Genomic DNA, 19,287 nt, shown 5'->3' with positions numbered 1-19,287 from the left:
GGTTCAGAAACTAGTTAACAAAGAGCCCCCAAGGGAGCCAAAATGCTCTGCTTTATTGAATATCTTTTTAGCTATGTATTTGCATATGTCTGTAATTATTTCTTTGAGATTAACTCCCAGATGTGGAATTGGTGGTCAAAGGGTAAATACATTTTAAAGACTGTTGCTACACAGTGGCACCTTGCCCTTCAGGAAATCTGTGCCAGTTTACATTCCCATGGCATTGTGTTAAAGAGTCTATTTCTTGGAATCTTGAGTTCTTAAAATTTATTAATTTGATAGTTGAAATTTGCTATCTCACAGTGGCTGTAGAATTGCTTTTCAAACCTGGAAAACAAGGATTTAACAAAAGCAACTCATTTATTTTAAAAATGCAGATCCCAAGACTCAGAGAGATTAAATGGCCAATTCATCTAATAGTAGGACAGCCAAAATCCGTATTCCATGTTTCCTAACTCTGGAATTCTTTCCATCATACTACTCCAAAGAAGGAGAGTTAGCCTGGACGTAAAACCACTCAGGGCCTACTTAATAAATAAGCTCAATTAGACCAGAGGGAATGTGCTATAGAGGAATGAACCAATGAAGGGAGTTTAATTAGCATGTAGCTAATTCATCATTTGATAACTAGTGCTAACATTGTCCGTGTTAACACCATCTACTGGTGAAAATTTAGACTTGCACAGTATTCCTGTATAGAATTGAAGGTAAAATGAGAGAAGTCACTGGGAGATTTAAACTGGTTTAAATGGTCTTATTCTAGGAAGAAGTAGGTAAAAAATATAAGTAGATATGGAGTCATTGAGTCATGAGCCATTGGGATTTAAACTTCTGTGGTCTCTGGAATTGCTGTGAATGAAGTTCCAATTTCCTGCAGCAGCTAAGTCAGTTTCCTGTTCTTCTTATAGCGTACACGGAATATAACTTTGCTCATTTTTCTATAACGTAATTTCTAGTTTAAGCCCACATTCTGCTAGTGGCAGGAAACTTAATATATAGTGACTTCTATGTAAAATCACTCCCTTTGGTGTCAATGCAGTCATTGCAGGTTTCAGTCTGTCCAGTTACAATTTCATTCCCTTCCCTTCTTCCAGGGGTTGCAGCTAATGCAGCTAAGATCCGGGAAGTTTAGAATTGTTTTGGATTAGAAAATGGAGTGCTGGTGGGAAGAGTTAGGAGACTGGCCCACAGACATCCTTAGCCTGAAACAGGCCTGGTCTTTGGCAATTGGCATCCATTCCTAGTAGTACCCAATGGCCATACTTGGCATTGTGCCAAGGTCTCAGTTGATAAAGAACCCTCCATCTCAGATGTATGCTCTTCCTCCCAACTTCAAGCTGTCTAAGGTCTGCTAGCCCTCTTTCACCTTTGTGCTTATTGTGGTAAGGGAGCAAAGGAAACTTTCAGATGCTCTTCTATGTGTTTCTGGTCATGGGAGAATTAAGAGCTTTCTAAGGGCCCCTTTGCTGGCTTTGCTCTGTGGCCCTGTCTTTTTCACGGGGGAAAGCATATGGCACAGGGGTGAGCATACTATGTCTTGTAGGGGGCCAGACAGTAAATATTTTAGGCAAGTACTTAAGTCTGCCATGGCAGCACAGAAGCAGCCATAGACAACAGGTAAATGAATGGACATGGCTCTGCTCCAATAAAACTTTATTTACAGAAATATGTAGCACTTTGAATTTGGCCCTTGGGCAATATTTTGATGACCCTGATATATATCTGTGAGGTTCCACCTAATTCCAGGTATCTCGCAGAGAGCAAGGCACAAGTTCTCTCAGGTCTTGGCCCCCCTAAACCTATCTTGGGAATTTATCACCCACTACCCACCCCAGAACATCCTAAGATAGGGGAGTAGGCAAGATACAAGACCCCTTCAGGGGCTTGTCGGCCTCTAGGCCTTCTTCTTGCCCTCCCTTCTTTCTTCTTTCCTTGGACAGAGCAAATACCCTCTCCTCTCCTTCCATTCTCTTGTGTGTAGTATAAAATTTATGTCATGCTTACTTGGGGCTTAGCCTTTAGATTCGATCCCACATTTTATCACAAACCTCGGCTCTGCAGGCTGTAATCTCTGTCGTAAGAGTCAAGAGGCTAAATGGCTCAATGTCAAGAATTTGACCTTTATTTTCTGTGTTGTTCAGAATTCTTCCCTTCCCCAGCATCAGCAGATGCCTCGAGTGACTGGGAATAATGATCAGTGATGTCCTTTTAACTCTTCCTAAGTTCTGGGCTTTGGTCGGTCCAAACCATACTCTAAGGGCAGCTGGATTCAAGTAAGTGTGCTGTGCTGAATCTGCTTATCTGGCTTTATTGTATGAGGAACTGAGAAGAAGAAGGTTAACTTGAGGTTCGTAGAAAAAAGTGCTCACTCACATGAATAGAAACAGATCTTTTCAGGAGCAAAACCATTTATCGCAAAGCTTTCCAAATTGCAGGTTGCAACCTGTTAGGGCAGGGCAAACTTTTCCAGTAAAGGAACAGACTGTGAATATTTTAGGCTTTGTGGGCCATGCTCAACATGCAACTGTCAGACCTGCCACTCTAGTGTGACAGTGATCATAGACAATGGATAGAGAAGGAGCGTGGCTGTAGACCAATACAACTTTATTTATGGACACAGAAATTTGGATTTCATCTGCTTTTCACGTGTCATGAAATATTATTCATCTCTTGATATTTTCCAGCCACTTAAAAATGTAAAAACCATTCTTAGCTTGCAAGCCATACAAAAACAGGTGGCTGGTTAGATTTGGCTGTTGGGCCATGGTTTGCTGACCCCTGCATTAGGAGGGTCATGAAATCAATTAAGTGAGGCTGAGCTAGGAATTTTTTAAAAAAGGAATAGGATGGTGTAGAATAAAGAAGATAAAAAAAGTCAGAGTGCACTGTACACAGAAAAGGCTTTGTGAAATGATTATTTTAGCTAATATACATTGTATGTATGCATTGGATTGTTTTGCAAAATGTTTTTTTTTTCCCCCCAGTATACAGAGTCTTTATTTACTAGGAGTCCTGATGTTCAGGGAAGCCAGGCCCCACTGCCAAGGCTGTTGGGACTCCATCTGGCCACTCTGCAGGGGTGGTGGCATCAAGTGGCCAGTCACTCATGTCCAGTGTCCCTACAATCAATGGAATCCTCAGGAGGTAGGAAGTGGCTGTGCCTGCAAAGTCGTGGGTGAGCATGGGGGCTTGCACCTTCTTAGCACGCTGCCGGCGGTGGCGCACAAGCTGTGCACAGCTGCCCAAGGCTGCCTCGTTCTGTCGAGACCCTCCTTGAAGGCCTTGGTGATTGGGGGGGAGGACATGCATTGAGCAATGCTCATCTTAAGGTAGTGACAGCTCTACTGCCATGACTCAGGGCTGGCTGTCACACACTGGCCATACTGTTCCAGCTCCCAGCCACAATAGTGAGCAGTGACCTCCAGGGCCATCTGCATCTGGAGGCCGGTGAGAGTGTGAGATCAGTCAGGGAGGGGCGACCTGCCTCTTCAGGTATCAGGTTGCCATGACGGTGCCCTGCAGAATGTATTTCTTGCTGCAGAATGTGGCTGAAAATTTTTGAAAATCATCAATTTGGAGAAACATTCCTTTCACTATGACATTTTTTATCTTTGAAGAGCTAATTTCTCTATTTATTCTACACAATTTAAGATTGGATGTTACAGTTGCCAGATAAAATAGAGGTCAATCAGTTAAAGTGGAATTTCAGATTAAAAAAATTTTTTTGTTGTTATAAATATGTCCCAAATGTTGCATGGGACATACTTATAATAAAATTAATTCATTTGTTAAAATCTGAAATTCAAATTTAACTGAGTGTACTGTTTTGTTTGTTTGTTTCTCTAAATCAGACATCCCTATGTGGTACATTATGAATTGTTTTCATTATGACTGTGATAATCTTAAAACTCAGGTGGGGCAATCCAGTTGAGTTGGTAACTTAAGAAGAAAAGCTGACATTTGAAAATTCCTACTGTATGCCAGGTTCTGAGCCCTTTCACATGCATAAGTGCTAACCCTCACTGCAGCTCTCTAAGGAAGGTCTGGCTTTGCTGTCTGCCCTTTAAAAGTGAGCAGCTGGGGTGCAGTGCTGATAAAGAGACGGGTCTTCTGATTCCACTTAGTTCCTATATCACCAGGTTGGTCCAAGAGGCAAGCTGTGTGGATGGACCACCAGCAGTTCCTGGTCCCAGGGGTCCATGGAGGAAGCGGGAGGGGGTGGTAGGAGAGGTCCAGCCAGGGTGCAGGCAATAAGGGGTGCACAATCTGTGGAGCAATTAAGTACAACAAAAAGCTCATAAAAGTCTGCTTTCAGTTATCATTATGCAATGCCAGGATAAAATACCCCCTCCCCATCAGGGCTGACCTCCACGCCCCCCTTGGCATGCTGCTACTTGGTATATAGTTGATGCTCAATATGTGTTACTTTCCTTTCTTCCTTCTCTCCTTTTCTCCTTCTTTCTCTCTACCTGGCAAACGAGTTTCAAACTAATTGGTATTGGCACCCTGAGCTATTGGGTTGAGAAGGATTCCGAGGTTGAGTCTTTGCTCAAAGCAAATGAGTGTTGTGCTTGGTCAGCATATCTGCCACGGGAAGGTGTGACAAATAGCAGCATTAATACCACATGTTCGCCATTCTATAGTTAAACTCTGCAGCCTCCATAGAGCAAGCGACTATGCTGAGCAACTCTTAACCATGAATCCAAAGCTGCTTCCCACTTAAGAAAAGGGACGATGGGAGGAAGGAGAGACTTTCTGCCCATTGCATAGCCCCTTCCCCGCCCCCCGCAATGCACTCAATTCCTTAGTGAGCTGGAGCTGGATGCTGAGAACATAGAGGAGGCACATGCAGGCTGGGCAGGGAGGGCACGTGTGTATGGCTAAGTGAAGACAGGGCTATGAAAATAGGCTGAAGGCAAGTTCCCATTCCTCTATTTCCCCCAAAGCAGTTTCTTCTTGGGCACAAACCTTAAATTCCCCAATTGTGTAACTACTTGGAAGGCTTTCTTGGTTCTTCTATATTGAAATGATTTTTCCATCTGTAATTTTTCTTCAGTCTGGAATTTTGCTCTTTCTGCTTCAAACTTCATTATAAATCTAAGTTTAAAAATCAGACCTATTATAAATAGCCTTTGGGTACAGCAGGCATTTGGGCATGCCAGGTTTTAAACTTGAAATTGTCTCCCATTTAGATGATCCCATATTCCTCAGCTCCCCAGTTTACCTTCCCTTCACCCCCAAAATTGGAGGTAAAAACAAGGTCAAAGGCAGGTGTTCAGATGGAAAGAGTTGATAAGTTTAAGAACGCATTTGAGGTCAAAGAAAATGAGGTTCAAAGGCATATAAAGGTATTTGGATTGCTTCTTAAATATTTAATAGCTTTGGCAATGCCTTATTTTGTTAAATTAGGGCCTTGTGGGTCTGGAAATGGCTTCTAAAACTATCTGGTCTGTTTCCTCTTGGGGTGTGGTGGTATGAAGGGACAACCATCCCTCGTACAGCTCAGACCAACTTTATACTTTGTACAGAGGTCAGGATATTAGTCACAATATGAAGGAGAATCTAGACATTTTGAGGATTCTCGCACACATCCATCTAAAAATCGCACATTTGATTTATCTTAACACTCTAGAGACAAGGGTTTCCAAGGAAATGGGTCTAGATTCTTGGGCTTTGTTTTGTGCTGCTTTAGCCAAGTGACTTGGTGAGTCATTCACCATATTTTTCCCTTTGGCTTCAGTGTTGTTTTTGTTGTGTCCTTAAACGCAACTTTCAGGCAACTTAGTTGGGTCTTTTTACCAGAATCTCTGAGGCCATATAATTCATACCTTAGAAATTTTGTTCCTGCTTAGACATCCCTGACTTTTCTCTCCCCTGTACCTATATCCCTACCCAATGCATCCTTCAGGGTCCCCTGTAGATCTCAAGTTAGTCCTTGACTTGTCTAATACTCTATGATTTCTCCCATCTCTGAACTCCTGTTGGGATCATCATGAAGACTCAGTTTTGCACTTCATCTTTGATAATCTTCTACAGTTGTTCAAATTCTTCTTCAGGGAAAAGACCATGTTTTATGCTTTTTCTGTATTTTCCAAAATGCCTGGCCCATGTTGGGCATGCCTCAAGCAACGCTGGATTGATAAGGAAAGAGTTGAGAAGTTCTAATTGGGCTTCTAGTTCACACATCTACAAATATGGAGCTTCACTTTATCTTCGTGGGGTTTGACCAGAGTTTGCCCCCAGCCTTACCCAATTACAGGAAAAATAGTGTTCATAGTAGGAAGCTAGTTCTGTGAATCCACATTTCCTTTGTTGGGCAACGATCTAGCTGCATGTGGCATAACATTTGCTGACACATAGTATACTCATTCTTTTTTTTTTTTCATGTCAGAAAAAGACGATTTCCATTCAAGTCACAAGTGGCGAAGGGTGGTGTGGTTTCTCTGTGACCTTGGGCGAGTCATTTCTCCACCTTCATCTGCAGTTTCCTCTTCTACAATTTTCCAGCTCCAAGGTTTGACAATTCTATGGTTTTGGGGGTGATCAACTCTTCTAACATCTCATCTAACAGATGTGTTTGTATGACAAGAGGAAGGACTCTAAGCGTCTTCTTCATTCTCTGCTCTGGGTCTGAGGATGATGGTTGAAGCTAGTGATGTTAACGACCAGTGGCCTGGGCCCTCTCTTCATGTTAACTGTAGCTCCTTATGTCCCCCTGGCTGAGGCTCAGAGCCCACCTTGATGATGGTGGCTCTAACTTGTCTGCTCAGGGACATCTAGTTGTTCTGGTTTTTAGTAAATTGTTCTGCTAATTTTTCTCCCTACCACTGTGTGTATCCCTTGTAGTACAGAATCTTCCGCCTATGCTTTGCAACATGGGCCAAGTTAATTTTTCTGTTAGAGCCTTTGGAAAATTCAAGGCATGAATCAGTGACTAATAAACAACTAATAAAGGCTTTATTAGATGCCCTTTCTCTTTCTTTCATGTGGTTGGTGCAACAGGAAGGTTGCCTATTATTGTTAGCCATAATTTTATATGAGTTATTGCCTTTGGTGACTTATGTTTCTGCCACAGTATCATTTAGTACCTTGAGGACAGATGTCTTGGGTAAGACCTGAGTTGATTTTCACTTATCGACAGTTGGCCTTTGTGTTAGAAGGGAACAGAGGAAATCACTCTATTAGGCTTTCCAGTGAATGTTTACATCCCTGTAAAAGAACTAGCTAGTCTGCTCTCTGCCATGATTGAAGAGAGATCTAAAGTTGGGTCTAATTAAGAAATGTCTATTAACGAATCATGGCTATGTTTAATAAGCTATTTAAGACAGGGAAGTTATTTTGTGAAATTTTTAAAAGTGATTTAATTGGATGTGTTGAATTTGGTCTTCTAAAGGATTTGCAGCATTTTTCCCTAAGAAGGCATTGTTTAGTGGGAAGTGACAGTGAGATTATTGCTTGTTGTTAAGTAAATTCAGCGTGTGATTTATGTGCTTATATTTCCATGTACATTCAAGGAAGCAATTCTCCTTTGAAATTTACAAAATAATGATGCCAAGAAAAGAAAAAAGCAAGAAAGGAAAATCAGAGTTTCAGGAGAAAGTAAGCTGTTTGGATTAAAACTGAAACCATGTGGGGCCCAGAAATCTTGTAATATTCTTTCCATTAAAAGTTCTTCTTCAAATAAATGTGCACATGCAGAAGAGAGAGAAAAAAAGCTGTCCGTTTGCATTCAACAGCATGTCAACCGAATTATATTAGACAACGGTGGGCTCAGTAATTCCCCTTTTGATCTATTGCTGTGTGAAGTTCATTATTATCTGTTTCGAATTATTGTTCACTTCAAGAACTGTACAATGAAAAAGCATGTCAAGACTTTGAAAGAGCACTTGGCTTTCCCCAAAAGCTTTGTGAAACATTTCTTTGGAAACATTTCTGCTGAGGCTGTGCATTGGTTGTGAGTGGGCGTAGGGGGTGGGTATCTGTGCTTCCTCTTTTCACATTTGTTTACCTTAAATACCTCTCCATGGAAACAAGGACTGCTTCCGATTTGACTTTAGGGCTGTCCATAAGGGGAATGCACAGAAAAATATAGATAGCTAAAATTTACATATTACCCAAAAAAGGTCAGTCAACACAAGGGACTGTAAGTTTCAATGATTCCCTCTTTAAGACTGATGATTTTAAATAAGCTTTCTCATTTAACCCTGAGAGCTAGACAGTATTATCTCTGTTTCACAGATGAAGATCTTTAACTTCTGAACATTTACTCAAATGGTAAGTAACAAACCTAGATTTGAACTCAGGCCTGTCTGGTTCTGATGCCCACGCTCTTTCTATAAAACCACATTGTCTTTCTTTTCAATCTTTCCTCTCACCTCCCCCAAGCATTTTCCAGAACTATATGAAAATGGGCCACTCATGATGTTACCATCCTGTGGGTAAAAAAAAAGCATTTGTGTGGAAAGAGATACTGGGAAGAAAGGAAAATAAGTGGCCTAGATAATTCAAGCACAAAATCATCATCATCAACATCAGCAGCAGCAGCAGCATGAACAACTGTCTCAAATATTTCTGGAATCCCTGGCGGGTCCAGAAAAACTTCACTGAACTAACAATGCCTCAAGTAGGAAGGCCTCCATTTACCAAATTGTTGGCTGTGCTCCACTCTGAGGCGGAGATGAGACAATGGACTGGAAAGGGCTCCGCAGATCAGGGGTCAAATCTTGACACCCACCACTTATGACTTGCAGGACTCTCTGAGCCTCAGATGTAAACAGGGTATCCTGACGGGGCGGGATCTGGCCCGCAGGGGTTTCCGGCCAATGGTAATAGGCAATACCCTGCACATGTCCCATTAAGTCCATGATCTCTGTCTCAGACATACACAAAATTCAGTTTGTACGGAGGGTCAGCAAGGACTAGAAAAGGGAAGGGGTTTTGTGTGGAGAGATGGACTCAGCACCCAAGCCTGAAGGTGCAGGAGGAGATGTGGCCTCAATGCTGTTTGATGGCTGATATCAGATCTCAGCCCCTCCCAGCAATTAAAAAAGCTTTGCTATGAATGCCATTGCACTGGAGCTTAAGCAACTGATTGTGACACCCTCCCTCCCAGTTCCCACTGCAACAAAATGTAACACAAAAGGAGCATTCTCCTATTTATTTTGGGGGTGACAAGCTCTCTGGCATTGAGGTAAAAGGATTTTCAGCTCTAGTAGTATCCAAGAAATGGAGACAGAGCTGGAACCAACATCTTGGAGTGGCCCCTCCTGAACATTGAGGACCTGAGGCCAAAAATCCTAGCTCCGTGAGCTGTGGAGATAAGTAGACAGCCAAGTGGGATCCATGGGCATGCTTAGGCAGCCCTGAGTTTTCCCAGAAATATATGGGGAGTGACCCACTGAACAGTGAACTTCCTATGGTCAAGGAAGCAGAGCTTTAGACCCACTGAAAACTGTGTGGAGATGACAGTGAAACTAGACTACACTCCCTGGAGAACTTACAGTTTAGGTTATTTGGATGATCAAGCACAGTGCCAGCACACAGTAAGTCTTCAACAGATGAATTATCCGGGTCTGTCTGGGGCACAAGTAGAGGTTGGCAAAGTGTACGGGATACTGGGCAGAACCCTGCATGACCTCAGGGGGCATTAAGCCAAAGAGGTCAGCTATCACGTATGAATGAAACATGAGACTCAGGAAGAGGAGTCAAGGTGTAAATCTGGAAATTAGCTGGGAGAGTCCAGAATGAGAGGCCAAGCCATGAGGCCTCCAGCTGGCAGGTCTGGAGCCGACAGTAAGAGAAATGGTGGAGAGACCTGACCAAGATCACACCCTCATTCAGGACCAAGTGGGGACTGGAGCCCAGTGGCTTTCTTTTCTTTTGACTTTTTATTTTTATGTAATTTCAGACACACAGAAAACTTCCGAGAATAGTACACAGAATCCCCATATACCCATGAATTTTTCACCCAGATTTCCCAAATGCTAATGTCTTTGCTCTTTTATTTATATCTATATCTAGGTCCTCACCCATGTTATATTTTTTCTGAACTGTTTGAGACATGATGTCCCTTTAAATATTCAGTGTGTATTTCCTAAAAATAAGATCATATCATTCTCTGTACTAACCACACTATAGTGATCAAATACAGGAAACTGACGCAAATGCAATACCAATATTTAATGGACAGACCTTATTCAGGTTTCATCAATTGTCCTAATACTGTCCTTTCAAGCAAAAGACAATCCCAGATCGTGCGTTGCATTTGGTTGTCACAGCTCTTCAGTCTCCCTTATTTATTTATTTATTTTATTTTATTACTTTTTTATTGAGTCATAATTGGCTATACATATTTTGGAGGTTCAATGTTGACATGTGTTGATCAAATCAATATTATTAGCATGTACATTATTACAAACCGTACTTATTCTTTATGCCCTTTATCCAATCTCTCCCCATCCCTAGCTCCCTCCCCTCTTTCACCTCTGATAACCCTAGATTTCTTCTCTCCTTCTGTAAGAGTAACAGTTACTCTGTTGATTTGTTGCCTAGATGATCTGTCCAATGCTGAGAGGTGTGTTCAGGTCCTCCACTGTTATCATAGAGCAGATGCTCCTTCTATCACTCTGGAGTGGGCTTTGTGGAGAGACACATCCTCTTCTTTTCTTTGGTCTCCACTGGTGACTCTCCTGTGTCAATGCACTCGAGTGGCTGGCGGGCCATCTGCACAGTGGTTGTGTTGTGTTGTCTAGCCACTTTTGTGGCAGCTGTGGCTATTGTGGTGGCTGTGGTGGGCCAAACACATGGAAATGGTGTTTTTGACATGCTTCTTGCCTGGTTGGGGGAGGAGGGGTCAGTCCCTGGTTCCATCTGTTTTTACGTTCTATGATGTTGCAGAGCAGTTGGGGAGAGGGGGAGAAGGGAAGGGAGAAGGAAATAGGGTGGGAGAAGGAGGAAGGAAGTTGAGGCCCATGGCACACCCTCCTTCCTGCAGGGGAGATGGGGGGGCTTCCAGTGGTGGCCTGGTCATTGCTAGGCTGGTTGCAGATGTCAGGGGGCATGGCTGAGGCCCCCAGCCCTCCCCTATCCCTGGCTTGGGGCCCAGGGGGCTTCTGGTCCTTCTAGGTTTTATAGGTGTCCTTTGGTGACATGAGACCTTTACTAGTTAATATTAAACTTTCACTCTGGTCTGTGGGTATTTTGTTTTTTCTTTCAGTTCTGTGCTGGATTATTTGTGTTCCAACCACTTAAACTATACGCTAGAACTAGTTTGTTGTCCTTTGCTTATTTCTAAGATGAGGGATCTTCCTGTGGGGACCAGCACTTGAGTCTTGTGGTTGAGCTAAATTGCTGCTTTGCTGCTGATTCCCTGGGGAAGGCTTTTTGTGCAGCACAAGTTTTAATTGTTGACTGTATGTACTTCCTGGTCTCATGAGACCTGGTACACCTGAGTTGTGCAGAAACTCTGGTCTGGACTTGAGTCTTTTCAGCACAGTGTACCCCCTGCTGTTCTATATTCCTGACCAGTCTTCACTGAGCAGCCCTGCACTGATTGGGAGGCAGATCAGCTGTCCTTGCTGTACCCAGTGTTCTCCCAGTGGGCCCGTCTCCCCCAACCCCTGTACTCCAAATACTTCCCATAGGATAGGCCCTGTGCTGGTCCCTTGCGATGACTCATCGTCCTCTGAGTGGTTCCTTTTTTCAGTTGTTGTGGCTCCTTGCTCCTATGTGGGTCCATGGGAACCCTATGAGTGGTCTTGCTGGCCTGAGAGCCACCAAGACCCTCTTCTCCCCTGCTGCTGCCAAGCAACTTCATCCGAAGGGCATAGCTACGGCTTTTGCCAGCTCTTGCTGCATGTGTTCACCAGGCTAATCTTGAAGCAGCTGGGGCTTGAAACGGTGGGAGTGGTCCTTTCTTTCTCTTATCATGGCTTCTCCCACCTTCATGAACTCCACAAGTCTCTCCTTCTCTTCCCCCGGGCTCTAATGGACCCAGCTTGGCTGCTGTTGCTTTTTAATAGTTGTAAATTGGTTGACTTGTGGGAGTGGGTTACACTGGGGACCGTCTATTCTGCCATCTTGACCAGAAGCCCCTCTTTGGTCTCCTTCCATCTGAACAGTTCCTCAATCTTTGTCTTCCGTGATACTGACATTTTTGAAGAATGCGGGCTAGCTATTTTGTAGAATGTTTTCCAGGTGAAGTTTGTCTGATGATTCCTCAGAGCAGATCCAAGTTATACACTTTTGGCAGGAATAACACAGATGTGGTATTGTGTCCTTCCCAATGCATTATATCAGGAGGCAAACACTGTTGGTTTTTCTCATGACTTGTAATGTTAACTTTCATCACTTAGTTGGTGGTGTCTGCTAGGTTTCTCCACTACAGGTTCACTATTTTTGCTTTGTCATTGATAAGAATCTGGAGGGCAGATACTTGGAGCCTATATAGTCTGTTATTTCTCAAACTTGCCCCACTACTCAGAATCTGCTGATGTTCTCACCTGAATCAATGATCATCACTATGATTGACAAATGGTAAAACCCGTTCTCTTGACCTCTCTACTTCAGTTTCATGAGCAAAGGATGTGCGTGCCCTTCATGTGCTCTGCCTTCTCTCATGTGCTTCCTCTTTCCTGAATGTCCTTCTGTTCCTTGTCCCTCAATAATCGCCAACAATTTTTTTCAAGACCCATTTCAAGATCCATCTCCAAGGATCTTTTCCCTGATTTGCCTGGACCTACAATGACCACTCTCTTACCCTCTTTGCATCCCTGCCTTTAATGTTTCTTGGTTTCTAGGCATTTCTTGAAATCTACGCTTTTCCTTACAGTATGACTAGGGCTATGTCATCTTTATTTTTTTGTAATTTGTTTTGTTTTGTATTTTGATGGCTGGCCAGTACAGGGAACTTAACCCTTGACCTTGGTGTTACAAGGCTGCTCTCTAGGGCTATGCCATCTTTTATAAGATGTTTTTAAAACCATTGTGGTCAAGGATCAATTTTTTAAAACATTTCCAAAATATTGATGGAGAATTTGTGGTCCTAATGTGTGTGACTCACCACACAAGTTCAACAGCATCCAAAATGATCCCTACTGCCTGTTCACTGAGACGACCGGGTCCATTGATCATGTGCTTGGATGTCATGGTAAAGTAAAATTGCCCTAGAAGTTTCTAACCCCTCAATTTCTGGTAACATTTTGAGTGGCATGTTTTAGGATATCTTCCCCGCTCCCATGCACACCTCCACTCCTAGACACAGAGAGACGTATAATGGTAATCAGGTGGGAGAGAGAATCCTTTCCCCCTGATTGCCTTCATTCCATTTGATTTTGACAAGATTCTCTTTTGTGACATAATTACCAACAAAGAGACCTGAGACTTCATGAGTGAAAAAACGATGAATAGCAGCTTCTAATGAAGAATGAGTTTGAGGAACATGAAGGGAATGTTAAGATAAAGGGAAGTAACTCCTGATAGCATATTTTAAAGGAATGAGCAGATCCCATGTGTCATTGGAATAATTCAGTCTACAACAATCAAATGAATGAAATAACTAACTCTCTCACTCCATCTCCCTTGGTGAAAGTGGAGTTCTTCATCTGAGATTCCCAATTTTAATATAAGAATACTATTATTTAAAAAATGTTTATTGATTCTCTATTAGATGTCACTCAGGCACTGCGGTAGGTAGGTGCTGGGAAAGGAGAGGTAAACAAAACTCAGTCCTTACCTCGTAGAGCTGATATTCCACAGCGGGAGGCAGAGATCAGCCTACAGAGGAGAAAAAATAAGGAACCCTGAAATCATGGGAGCTGAATTTGTAGAGGTGCGAGAAGGGGAAGGGAGGACACACTGTCTCTGTGGACGGGCCAGCAGATGCAAAGGTGGGTGGGGTCCACACACTCAAAGGTCTGCCTGCCCACTGTTATGTCTGGGCACAGGGAGAGGCAGGAAGGGCATGGATGAGGCTGGACCAGGCAGCAGGAGCCAGACGCGTGGGCCTCATGGGCTGGTAAGGATCTGGTCTTAGAGTCATGGAAAGCTATTGAGAGTTCTTGACCAGGAAAGTGATGGGAGCAGATTATGTTTTCAGGGAGACCTCTCTGTTATTGAGAGAATGTGCTAGAGGAGTCGGAGTGGGCTCAGCAGACTAATTAGAGAGCTATTTCCTGTGTCCGGGCTGGAGATGATGCTGGCTTGGATTAGGCAGGGGAATCTCTTGCTCTTTTCATCTTCGGGCATCTGCCAACAACTGAACTAATTGAATCCTCGGAAGAGTGAGTAGGCAGCCTTCCCATTTATTCAGATGGGGAGACTGCTACAAGGAGCCCTAATCTAGGAATTTTTGTCCGCCATGGGTAGGGAAGAGAAACAACTTCTTGGAAAGGCAGAGAGACTCCGGGCTGCATGGAGCCCAAGTGTGTGGGCTGCTGAAAGATGCTTATAGGACTGAATACCTCCCTTGATAATGCCCAAGAAGCCATTACTGGCTTCTTTTACCCCACCACTGATGTTTTCACCCAAGCAGATCTTGAGAATGACAGGTCTACAGATAGGAAATTAAAACTGAGTTTTGGCTTAGAACCTATGAACAACCCAGTTCCCAATTCAGCAAAAGTCAGATTAAGAACAGAGAGGAAAGCCAGCTGAATTAGACTGAGTTTTGAATTACAGTATGTTTTAAAAGAAACACAGTGTGATGACTTCCAAAAACAAAGGTGACTCAATTAGGAGTCATGTATATAAAATGGTATTCCTTTCTCTAATAGACTAATTTCCGACCGCAGTGTTATTACACATGGGTTTGCTCCCATCAGCTGTGAGGCATATTACTAATGACAAGAATAAGAAAATAATAAGGTAGTTATCATGAATATTGAGTATTTAGCAGGCACATCCCAAGCATTTAGTTTACATAATTGAATCCAATCCTAATAACAAACCCTCCATGGTAGGAGTTTTAATATCATACCCATTCTGCAGATGAGAAAGCTAAGACTCAAAGAAGTCAAGTAATTTACACAAGGCCACACAGCCTGTAAGTGAGGGAGTTAGAATCAGAACCTGAGATTGCTGACATCCAAGCCTATGATGTGCTTCTAGCAACGAAGAAGGCATCAAGGGCCGTGTGTGAGTTACTTCTTCTGTAAGTTAGAATCGGCTCATGGTCATCCCTCTGCGAATGCCACTCTCAGTTGAAGGAAATGGTGGCTCCAGGAAATGTGTATAACCTTGGGTATATCAAGGACATAAGTCTGGCAGGTGAAGATCATGTGCCTTGTATGTCTCATCAGGAAAAAGGTTGAGAACCAGTGGCTTTGTAAAGAGGTAAGTAAGACGGATCCTGGGGAAATGATGTCAGAGTGAGGCTGCTTTGGCACACTCCTGTTAGATTTTTAGTCTCCTCTCTCTTCTGCTCCATGTCCTGTGGACCCTCCCCAAAGTGCCTCTTGGTGTCCCCAGGGCCTTCTGCTACTATATGGCTCTGTGAATCCCTGGCTCCAGAAATGTCTCATGTAATCTGAGTCCTAGGGACAGCCTCCTGCTATGGAGTTCCAGAAGCCTTCTCACTTAAAATAACCTGAGCAGCTGCTAACTTCATTCCCTCTGTTCTAGTCTCTCCAGGAGCAGCCAGAGGGAAATTTCTGAAGGTCAGGCTGATATTGTTACTCACCTTGAGATTCCTCAATAGCTCCCCTCATCCTGGCTACGTAATTCAAATGCCTCTTGCATCTGCCGTCTTCTTACTTCTCCAGGTTAGGCTCTTTCCAGTGACCCCTCACTCTACTCTCCAGCTATATTCAGCCACTAGCATTTCTCATAATGCCCTGGGTGCCTCCCAACTCTTTACCTTTGCATTTGCTAAACCCACCACTGCAATGCAGCTTCTTCTCAACTCCTTCTCCTTAAGACTTAGCTCTGGGGTTACCTTTTCTGGGACACTTTCTCTTACTTCCATCCCACCCCTGCCTGAGTTCTGGCCATCTTCTCTCTACCGTGAGCATGTTTCTCTAATAGAGTTTCTCATGTCGTGTTATGTGGTATATGTGCATGTGTATGTGTTAGTGTGTGTTATCTGCTGGTCTCCTCTATTCTCAGTGAGTCTGGGTGAATCACCTGCACACAGAAACTTGAGAAGCACTGGTCGAGTTCTTTGCCCAGGTAGAAAAGGGAATGGGTTGGGTGAGCAGCTTGCCAGTCTCTGCCAGGTTTGTTCAGTAATGTACCCAAGGTGAGTGGCAGAGCCTGTACTTGAAGCCACATCTTCTGATTGAAAGCCTGTGTTTGTCCCTATCACAGCTGCCTTATAGAGCTTAGGAGTGTGAGCTTTGAATTTAGACGTATGTGATCTCCACCAATCTACCACCTGGTAACTGTGTGGCTTTGGGCAAGTTGCTTGACATCTCTGAGCTTCAGTTTCTCATCTGTGGGGTGAAGATAATCAAGAGAAAAGAAAATATTTCCTGCAGAGTGTTTGGCCCAGAGCAAGTGCTCAGTTAATGTCAGTTATGGGTGATGTGCATAAGACAAAGGCTTTGACCAAGCACTGACATTTAATCTCACCAAAGTAGCTATTTAATTGCACATATATATTAAGTGCCTTTATTATTTAGGGTGTTTGCCAGATACTGCAAGGAGAAAAAGACTCAATTTTTCCAAAAGAGTTCACAAAAGATTTTGGGAATGACATTGATCAAATGACTCAAATTCACAGAATGGGACTCATTCCATAAAGTAAGGACTGAGATTTCAAAGAAGGTTTCAAAGGAGGAAAAGCTCACATCCTGTTGAGTGATTAGGAAAGGATTTATGACTTAGTATTTGAGAGGGCCTTAAAGTGAGGCTGGAATTTCAGGGGCATGGGGGTAGAGAGGACACTCGTGGCAGAAGACAAGAAATGGTCTGAGCAAAGCATAGCCTTATGCATAAAAGATCAAGTTTCCAGGTGACTTTTCATATAGGCCAGGTTTGTGAGAGTCTTGGGAAATAAACCAGGTTGATGATAGAATTTGTATTTAGCTAAGGGGTAAATGGCGAATCACTGGATGCCATTTCTTACCCACTAATGTCAATATATCTCACGCTTCTAAAATGCAGCTATACTGGTAGAAAAAAGGACAGATGTGTCCTATTAATGCTTTTCTGACCAGCTGTAGTAGATGCTATTGGTACCCCACCCAGATCCCCTGGATGGGGCTGCTGCACCTGTCCCCCACCTCCAGTGCGTGTTGGTAACTAACAGCTCACAGTTACCCCTTGGAAGTTTGCTCTTGACCAACCCAACAGGAGCCACCTAGCCCAGAAGGTTAACTCTCCCCCTGTACGAGTAGTCTACTGCCAATGACTGATACACTGGGGTACAAAAGGCCAGCTCCTTGCCTCAAGGCAGGACCAACACTATGTGCAACTCACACCCGAGAGCTGCCCATGGACTCAGGCTGAATCACACTCCAGTGGACCCCACATCCTTGTTCAGCTCTGTCTTAGTCTGTTTGTGCTGCTGTAACAAAATTCCCCAGACTAGGTAATTTATAAAGTACAGAGATTTATTTCTTATAGTTCTGGAGGCTGGGAAGTCCTAGTTGAGGGGTCTTCTTGCTTCATCATTCCATGGTGGAAGGTGGAAGGGCAAGCCTGTGCATGTGTGCTATGCATACATGAGAGAGAGAGAGAGAGAGAGAGAGAGAGAGGGAGGGAGGGAGGGAGGGAGGGAGGGAGGGGGCAAATTCATCCTTACATCAGGAACCCACTCTTGTGATAACTAACCCACTCCTGCCATAAGGGCATTAATCCATTCATGAAGACAGAGCCCTCATGACCTAATCACCTCGTCAGGGTCCTGCCTCCCAACACTGCTGCATTAGGGATTAAGTATCCAGTACATGAACTTTGGGGGACACATTCATCCAGGTTCCCTCACAACCATATTCTCCTGAGACCTAAGGCACCATCTCCCCAAAGAGAGCTTTCCTCCCTTTTCCCCTCAGTTCTTTCTTTAGGTTGTTGGCCTGTGACTCCTGGGCCTGAGCTACGACTTCTTTCCTGTTCTCTGAGATTTGACCAGCAAGGGGCTATTGAAAATGTCAGTGACCTGGTCCTGGTGCCCAGATGATGGACACCAGGACCAACAGACTTCGACGTGGTTGGAGTGCTGTGGGGACAGGAGCATGGCTTAGGCATAGCACCTGGCTCCAGGGAGGATAAAACAGGGAAACATAGGGTTTCTTATCACTTGTGAATTTTTCTGTTGCAAGTGTCCAATACTCAGCTAGGTTGTCAATAGGGATGTTCCTTCTGGGGACACAGCAGGATTGCCCTTCCCTCCCTTTTGAAGTTAGGTGTGGCCATGTAACTTGTTTTGGCTAATAAAATGTGAGTGGAAATGACCTGGATCCCTCCTAGGCAGAAGCTTTGAGAGCCAGTGTATCCTTTTTTATGCTGTTTTTCTCCATCATGGTGACCAGCAACATCAGAGATGGCAGTTGCTTTGTCAGACCGTATTCCTGAGTAACTATGATAAGCGCAATGCTTGCTGATCTGTAATGGACATGTAGCATAAGAAAAATAAAAATAAAATATTATTTTAAGCCATTAAAACTTTGGGGCTATTTGTTTCTACCGAAGACCGACTAATACAAATAATTTTTTAAAATAGCAACCAATATGCTAACTATATGCCAGGCACTGTTCTACATGATTTCTATTTGTTAACTCATTTAATCCTCATATCAACCCTATGAGGAAGATAGTATTATTATCCCATTTTATAGATGAGAATATTGAGGCCCAGAGAGATTGAGTGTCTTGCTCCAGGTTATATAACTGGTAAGTGGCAGACCCAGTATTCAAACCCAGGCAGGCTAGTTTTTGATTATGATATATATAACAAAAAAAGATAATTTGGTGCCTCCCTGTAATTAAAAAGTCTGGGTATGTCCTGCTTCAGGCACAGCTGGATCCAGGTGCTCAGAAGGTATCAATTGGAATTGCTCTCTGTGTTCTGCTTTCTCTCTGTTGGCTTCATCTTCAGAAGCTCTTGCAATAAAGAGGCCTCCTCATTTCTAGGCTTTCTTCCCGAAACTAAGCAACCACAGGGGTAAAACTTTTCCTCCTCAGTGATTTTAGCAAAAGGCCTTCAGAGAACCACGTTTCCTCCACTTCCATTCCATACCGTTCAATGGTACTCCACCTGAGGAAGGGCGAGTGGGTACTGGGCAGGCAACAGCTCATGTTTCCCGCACATGAGGAATGATTGAGGCTGCAAATAACCGAGAACTTCTGTTC

The 19,287-nt window shown here is 43.5% G+C and overlaps 1 pseudogene; it reads right to left on the bottom strand.

The window, feature by feature from the left end:
• Positions 1-3,137: 3,137 nt before the first annotated feature.
• On the bottom strand, positions 3,138-3,437 carry LOC134385855 (coiled-coil-helix-coiled-coil-helix domain-containing protein 5-like; annotated as a pseudogene).
• Between the last annotated feature and the right edge of the window lie 15,850 nt (positions 3,438-19,287).

The sequence above is a fragment of the Cynocephalus volans genome, chromosome 9, assembly GCF_027409185.1.
Source record: "Cynocephalus volans isolate mCynVol1 chromosome 9, mCynVol1.pri, whole genome shotgun sequence".
In the NCBI taxonomy this organism is placed as follows: Eukaryota; Metazoa; Chordata; class Mammalia; order Dermoptera; family Cynocephalidae; genus Cynocephalus; species Cynocephalus volans.
The sequence above is the reverse complement of the archived record's forward strand: the minus strand, read 5'-3'. Positions and strand labels throughout refer to the sequence as shown.